General features: G+C 46.8%; 1 long non-coding RNA gene across 1 annotated transcript in view; it reads left to right on the top strand.

Annotated features, from left to right (window-relative positions):
* LOC107108362 overlaps positions 1-3,119 on the top strand; it is a 19,782-nt gene extending 16,663 nt beyond the window's left edge. The window contains exons 2-3 of the long non-coding RNA XR_001482438.1: positions 1,794-1,838; positions 3,071-3,119. This is a non-coding gene — a long non-coding RNA (uncharacterized LOC107108362). The remainder of the gene's footprint in view (positions 1-1,793; positions 1,839-3,070) is intronic.
* Positions 3,120-8,056: the final 4,937 nt, after the last annotated feature.

The raw sequence follows: 8,056 nt of genomic DNA, 5'->3' as shown, positions 1-8,056 counted from the left end.
GGGGGGGGCTCCTGCCAAGCAGGGCTTCTCACTGGCCACTGGATATCTGATTGGCACGCACTGTTGGTTTTATTCTGTCTCATACTATTCTTTCCTATTCTGTTTTTTAAAATTACTTCTCTTGTCCCCTGTGTGTTTGTCTCCGCTTTTTACAGCAGGCACTTGGTGGCCGTGCTCACCACTCTGGGTCAGAATTCCACAGGTGCTCATGGGCTCAAAAAGGTCAGGGGCCCCTGCAATAGATTAATATGGCTACCCCTCTGGAAGGTTCAAAATCAGCCAGACGAACCGTTTCTCATGCAGCCCAGGCGAAGCAAGAAGATACCTTTTGAAGTCTGATGGAATAGAAAGGCTAATCCTGAGCAGTGTTCCCTCTAAGCTGAGTTAATGTGAGCTAGCTCACAGTTTTTTTAGCCTCCGGCTCACACATTTTTGTCTTAGCTCAGGAAGGGAGAGCTCCAGAGCAAACTAATTTATGCAGTAGCCAAATGGCTCGCTCACAACTATAAAGCCAGTAGCTCACAAAGTAGAATTTTTGCTCACAAGACTCCACAGCTTAGAGGGAACATTGATCCTGAGCAAATTTTTACCTCTGAGTAGGCACCAGCAATGCTCCCTCTAAGCTATGGAGTCTTGAGTGCAAAAATTCTACTTTGTGAGCTACTGGCATTAAAGTTGTGTTTGGTGTAGTGGTTAAGTGCGCGGACTCTAATCTGGGAGAATCGGGTTTGATTCCCCACTCCTACTTGCACCTGGGCTGGATGACCTTGGGCAAGCCGTAGTTCTGATAAGAGCTGTCCTTGAAAAAGAGCAGTTTCTGTCAGAGCTCTCTCAGACCCACCTACTTCACAGGGTGTCTGTTGTGGGGAGGGGAAGGGAAAGGAGTTTGTAAGCCGCTCTGAGACACCTTTGGGTAGTGAAGGGCGGGGATATGAATCCAATCTCTTCTTCTTCTACTGCATAAATTAGCTTGCTCTGGAGCCATCCTTCCTGAGCGAAGACAAAAATGTGTGAGCCAGAGGCTAAAAAACTGTGAGCTAGCTCACACTAACTCAGCTTAGAGAGAATACTGAGCACCAGTGACCTCAGTGGGACTGACCTACTCCATCTGGGCTGTATCAGGGTTATGTTTCCTGAGTAACTTTCATTCCATGGGCATACAGCATCCGCTCACAGTGTATAGCAGTAGTTAAAAGGGCATGATCTGGGGCCTTATATGATACAAGGTTCCTGTGATACGGGAGCAGAGCTTCCCAGGGAATTATTTGCATGGTGATTGTACAAGTTGTGTGCCTCTTTATTAAAATTTCTGTAGGGATGCTCCATGACCAGGGCTTTTTTGGTAGAAAAAGCCCATCAGGGACTCATTAGCATAATAGGCCACACCCAACAGCAGAAACGTATTAGCATATTAGGCCACACCCCCAAACATCCCCTTGGCTTGCCCGGGCGCCCTGCAGCTGTGGGGAACCCAGGCAAGCCGGCCCTTGGACAGGCTGGGGAAGGCATTTAAATGCCTCCCCTATCCTTCCAGGGGGCAGCCTGGCCACCCTGCCTCGGAGTCGCCGGGAGGGGTGGCTCTCCAGGCCTTTCCTCTGTAGTCACGCATACACAGAGGTTTTAGCTGTAGTGGGTGTGGCCAACTCTGAATCCAGCCGGAACTCTGTTCCTTTGCGTTCCTGCCCAAAAATAGCCCTGTCCATGACTACATAGAGAGTCTTCTGAGCGTGAAGGTTTGTGGCTTTGAATGAAAATGTAGTGCAAATATTTATCACAATGTGTGTCTGTTTCAGAGGACCCAGCACCCAAACCTGTTCCTGCCGCTTCGAATGCAACAAGTAAGTCTCATGACAGCCCATCCTCTTCTCTTCCTCAGAGGCAAGATTTTCCCTCCCTTTTTCTTTCCTTTTCTGACTGAGCAGCCCTAGTGGTGTGTTTTCTTCTTTCCTGAAGAACTCCAACTGTCCCACTCTGTCTCAATATGGTATTTTAACTGCTGACTCAGCCCAGGAACCTGAGGGAAGGGTCAGGATCTCCCTTTATCTTAAACCATTGAAAAGGGCACTTGAGATGTTTTGAAGTTAAAAAATAACAAAATATTTTATTCAATATAGAGGGGAAAGTTCAGGTGAAATCAGGGGTTGATATTTCTGAGGTAACTCAATATAGATAACTCAGAGGTAAAACCAGTACATGCACAGGCTTTATTTTTTTTTAAATTTCAGGCTAAAGAGAGTTTCTTAAGCTATTCACAGTTACTTAAATCTTTGTGAGAGGCTTTTGTTCCAGTGTTTCCCCCAAACACTCCAGTACACTTCCTTTGTGTATTCTCTGACCCTTTTGGTTTCCAGAAGGCTGGTGCAGTCTTTCCAGTACCCAAACCCCTTCTCTTGAAACACCAGTACTTGTCTTGAATTTTTAACTGACTCTTAAGGTCTCTAAAGGCAGTTTCTAACCACACTGGACCAAGGATCTCTGCACTCTTTAGAATTAACTCCATGTTTGACTGGGTAGGGAATTTCCTTCTCTCTCTAGAAGATCTATCCGCTTTCCTTGGCCCTAATGGGAGTCTGCATCTAACTACCCACTTGTCCTTGCCAACTTTCCCCTACTTCTCTTTTCTGTGTTAAATATTGCTCTCAGCTAAGACTGAAATCAGACTGAATCCTCCTCAGCATCCAGTTCAGAAGTCTTTCTCTGCGCAGCTGATGCTAAGCAATCAGATCTTATGGAACAAGCTGTCAACCAAGGCTGTCTGGCACTGTGAAGAATTAACCCTTCTTTTAAAAGTGCAGTCTGTCACAAATGCGTAGACAGCATCTGCTCACAGTGTATGGCGGTAGTTAGAGGGGAATGATTTGGGGCCTTATATGATACAAAGTTCCTGTAATATGGGAGCAGCGCTCCCCTGGAAATTGTTTGCATGGTGATTGTACAAGTTGCGTGACTCTTTATTAAAGTTTCTGTAGGGTTGCTCCATGACTACATAGAGATTCTTGTGAGCGTGAAGGTTTGTGGCTTTGAATGAAAATGTAGTGCAGATATTTATCACAATGTGTGTCTGTTTCAGAGGACCCAGCACCCAACCCTGTTCCTGCCACTTCAAACGGAACAGGTAAGTCTCAGCTCAGCCATTTCCCCCCTCTACTGCGAAAACAGTGAAATCCTTCGCATCAGCAGCTTCCAAAGGCAAATATAAAGGGTGGTTTTTTGTTTGTTTTCTCCTCAACAGCTCAAGAGGAGATCAGACTTGTTGTGGGTCATGTTTTGGCACAAACCATCGGTTAACAAAGCAGGTGCAAACCCTAGGTAGAAATTTGGGGAGGGGGGGGTTGCACCAGATGTAATCCTAACAGTACCATCTTAAACAGATTTACACTCTTCTAATTCCATTGAAGTCAGTGGATTTAGAAGGGTATAACATTTCATATAACTTCAGCATTTAAGGTCCCACTTGTTTTGAAGGCCTGATGGTGCTGTGTGTACCAATATCCCCATGATTCTGCTGTATTGTGGGCCTTCCAGCACAATACAAATCCAGGAGGCACATGTGGCTGTCGACAGGGGTAGAAAGTTGATGTGCCAAAAGCCGAGAACGAAATGGAGACACCTGAGCATGGGAGGGAATGTGGGCACATCCTGTTCTTTCCCTTCCCTCCTTGGAGGCAAGGTGGGTGGGAAGGAACAAGCCAGGCTGTGCCAGAAGGAGAGCGCATTCTCCCGCTTTTTAGCACCAGCCAAGCTGCGGAACTTAATGTGACCAAAGGCACACCAAGGCAACATGGGAAGAGTTCCTCCACATATCCATAAAGGCTGTTGCCCAGTTCCATACATCTGGAATGAAGAGGCTAAGGACTGCAGAATAAGGGGATAGAATCCCGAGGAAGTAGAATGGACTGTGCCACTTGAAATGAGGAGGGAGAGTCAGTTTTAGTGCTCCCCCTCGCTTCGATTAAAAAGTTGCCTTCGGCTAAACAAATGACATCAGAGAGAGGAGTTGTAATATAGCCCTTTTCGTGTTGTGCAATTTCCACGGAACTTTTACTGTAAGGGGACTTCGAAAATTGTAATCATCCCTCATAGTACAGTCCATTCTGTCTGCCTCGGCGTTTTGCCACCTCCATTCTTCTGCATGTGGGAGACAGGCCTCACTCTGAATCCCCACAAGGCCCAAGAAGCAGTGACCCTCTATCTGGCAGCCCTTCGAAGCCACTCAGCAGTCTGCCTCTGTCATATTATTATACAAATGTGCCGAATCCAGCAAACTTAACAGAATTCCAACCTCCTCTCGGAGTCACAAGGCCTTCTAGAGCCACCCTTTGAACTACAAGCCGTGTTGAATGCACCTTCCTGGTACTGACACGCTGTACAACTTTTCATAACCCATCCACGTCTTGAACTCCCCTTTCCTGTGGCAGTTCACCACAGCATTCGCTCCCCTGCCCCTCTGCACCACATTTCCCCATGGGTCCTACACGCTCCGCACCCCAACCATCAGATAATATCCAGATGGAGATTACTAGAGTTATGAGAGCTGAGGACTCCAGAGCCCAGCCCGTAAGAAGAAGAAGAAGAAGAAGAAGAAGAAGAGATTGGATTTATACCCCGCCCTTCACTCGGAGTCTCAGAGCAGGCTTACAAACTCCTTTCCCTTCCCCTCCCCACAACAGACACCCTGTGAGGTGGGTGGGGCTGAGAGAACTCTGACACAAACTGCTCTTTTTCAAGGACAGCTGTGCCAGAGCTTGTGACTGACCCAAGGTCACATCAGCAGGTGCAAGTGGAGGAGTGGGGAATCAAACCCGGTTCTCCCAGATCAGAGTCCGCACACTTAACCACTACACTACACTAAGGCATACCAAGGTGATTGCCTAGGGCACCAGAGGTGGAGGGGCATCAGTGGACAGGACAGCCCTTTGCAGGGCAGGGCCAGCCATGCAACTGCATCAGGATTAGCCACAGCAACAAGTGGCGGCCCAGTAGCATAGCGCAGGGTGTACCCAGGCTGTAAAAGGAACAGGGGCTGGCTGTGTCTCCGAAGGCTGATCGAGGTGATGATAAAAACCCGCTGAGAATGAGCCCGCTTCACCAAGAAGCCTCGCCCCTCTCAGTGCTTGCGACTGTCTGCCTCAACTCCACCCCGCAATGTCATGCAGTGCTGCAAACACAGCCACTGCGGCGTGGGAGGAGCATGGTGCAACGACCCGCAGACCCACCCTCCAAAAAAGCGCACCACCCTGACCAAGAGGCAACACCATGAGCTGGCAACGGAGTTCTGGCACAAAAGGGTGGAGGTTAGGCAGGTAACTAACTTGGGGAGAGGGCTCACAGCAACCTCACCACAGCACCATGTCAGTTTGCCTGTGAAGGAGAAGGGGTCGTCGGAGCGGGGGTCCAGCAGAACCGGTTTCCTTCTATCCACACATGCCCAAAATGTGAGTGGTCAGTCAAGAAAAATTCCTGACTTCTGCTTCCACAACACTGCCTATACCTGTCTGCAGGGTAGAACTCTGGGCAGTGTTGTGCCGGCTGAAGCACTTGCGTGATGGCCAGGGCCTTCCCACATCACCCCCTGGAGTTGGTTGCATGGCAGTATGACAAGGCCCCACTGGTGGACCTCCTGATGGCACTGGTATTTCTGGCTACTGTGTGATACAGAGTGTTGGACTGGATGGGCCTTTGGCCTGATCCAGCATTGGCATGGGGTACCACTGCAGGCCCCAGTGAGGGCAGCTCAGAGTTGAATTGGGGCACCAAAACCAGTTTGCCTAGGGTGCCAAAAACCCTTGGGCTGGCACTGGAGGACTCTCCCCGCACCCTGCCAATGCCTTCAGTAATGCCAGTGGAGCTGTGACCCACATTTTGGGGAACCCTTAACTTTTTTCTGAGTTGATTAGATGCAAAACGTTTTGGCCTTACCACCACCACCTTTATTAGTGTCCTATCCATCCACTATTCAGTCTTTTCTTCGGTCAGGGTGGACCTAGAGACATTTAATATTGACGCCAATTTAGGATATTGTTCATGTTAAGACTTACAAATTGCTGTATTTCATTTAATTTACTGCTTATTTTAAAGTACATTGTATATTATATTTATTTGTTCATGGTTTTCACCACTCTCTCTAGTTTTTACTATTCAGCAGAAGTTCTGTTGCTCTTTTAAAATGCTGCATGCTTTCAAAAATAGGACTGCCTCTGTCTGTATCTTATGTCTGATCCAAACTGCTGGGGAAATCAACAGGAATCATCTCAGTGACTGAAGAATTTTTCATTTGGAGGGGATGTTGGTCCAGACATATAGCTGCAATTTGGATCTAGAACAAAGGCATGGAAGGCAGCAACATTCTTGGGTGTTTAATCATGGATTAATTATCTGCTTGGAAGGAACTGCAACTGGGCATTCCGCCACGTGCAAGTTTGAACAACATGCCAAGCAGATTATCATTTCTATGCATTTTGCAGGCAGGACACAGTTGCCTTTTCAAAAATCAAAAGCGTCCGGTGAAAAAGTCAGATCTCATTCGTTTTTATTTTTTGTCTTCTTTGTTTCAGATAATACAAGCACAACACGTGAGTTTCAGCTTTTAAATGCTTTTTTCCCACTCTGCTTCCATATGTGTATTGCTTTCTAAGACCGATTTAATTTTGCTGCTGTTAACTGTTTCATGTTAACTCAGGTGGTACATTAGTAGAATGCCAGCATTCATTAGGAATATTAAATTTCACCCCTATGTCAAATCTATATGCTTCTATTTTTATCTTAGGCAATCATGAGAGGGAGGGCAGGAAGGGTTGCATCAATACTTAGTTCTTGTGGCCCCTTCTTACACACCCAGGGAAATGCTGATCAAGAAGCAATTTTTCTCCTGGACAGTTTTGGTGGAGATCCTGGAGGTTGTGTTGTTGTTTTTTTGGTCATCTTCTGGGCATGGAACAGCGGTCACTGGGGTACAGGGAGAGGTATTTGTGAATTTCCTGCATTGTGCAGGGGTTTGGACTAGATGACCCTGGAGATCCCTTCCAACTCTATAATTCTGTTTCTGCCTATTCATCAATACAACTGTAACTGCTGTCTGAAACAGAAACTTTCTCATGCCTGTTTCTTGGGGGCGGATCTCATGAATGTGGCCATCTTCCCCCCACACTGTTGTTCTCAAGAGCATTTGCACTGGGAAGTGGTGCTTGAATTTACCGAGCTGCCAAGTCAGGACTTTATTCCGCCATGTGGAGAAGTTTCAAAACATCCAAATCGGCCCATGTAGATCTCACAATGTGACTCCTGGTGGGTTTAAACGTCTTTTTTTTTAAAAAAAAAAGGAACATGGTCTGCAAGTCAGGACTTTATTCCGCCATGTGGAGAACTTTCAAAACATCCAAATTGGCCCATGTAGATCTCACAATGGGTTTAAACATCTTTTTAAAAAGGAACATGATAAAAGGGGGGGGATGTCTGTGGTTTCACCATTCCTCTGTTTACAATGTACCAAGCTTAACTGTTACCCACCCTTTCCTTTTTTTTAAGGCTTAGTGCAAAAGGCAGCAGAGCTATGTGGCTGCAGGCTTTCTGTTTCTGTTTCCTCCTTTCTCCTCCTTTCTGCTGTATTGTTTAGCTCTGGTCGTGTGCTCTCTCATCTGAAGTGAGGAATGGCTTGGATAATTTCTGGGGGTGGAACAGCGGTCACTGGGGGTTTGGGGGGTATTTGTCAATATCTTGCACTGTGCAGGGGGTTGGACTAGATGACCCTGGAGGTTCCTTCTAACTCTATGATTCTATAAAAGAGGGGGGATGTCTGTGGTTTCACCATTCCTCTATTTACAATGTACCGAGCTTAACTGTTACCCACCCTTTCCTTTTTTTTAAGGCTTAGTGCAAAAGACAGCAGATCTGTGTGGCTTCAGGCTTTCAGTTTCCTTCTTTCTCCTCCTTTCTGATGTATTTATTAGCTCTGGTCACTACCACACAGTGAGGATTCCCTGTGTTGTTCTCATTGCTGGTGCAAATGCAGAGGCATTGACATTGGCAGAGGAACTTCCGCAAGAGACTTTTGTGCACT

Source organism: Gekko japonicus, unplaced genomic scaffold (assembly GCF_001447785.1).
Source record: "Gekko japonicus isolate JY-2015 unplaced genomic scaffold, Gekko_japonicus_V1.1 scaffold3051, whole genome shotgun sequence".
NCBI lineage: Eukaryota > Metazoa > Chordata > Lepidosauria > Squamata > Gekkonidae > Gekko > Gekko japonicus.
The sequence above is the reverse complement of the archived record's forward strand: the minus strand, read 5'-3'. Positions and strand labels throughout refer to the sequence as shown.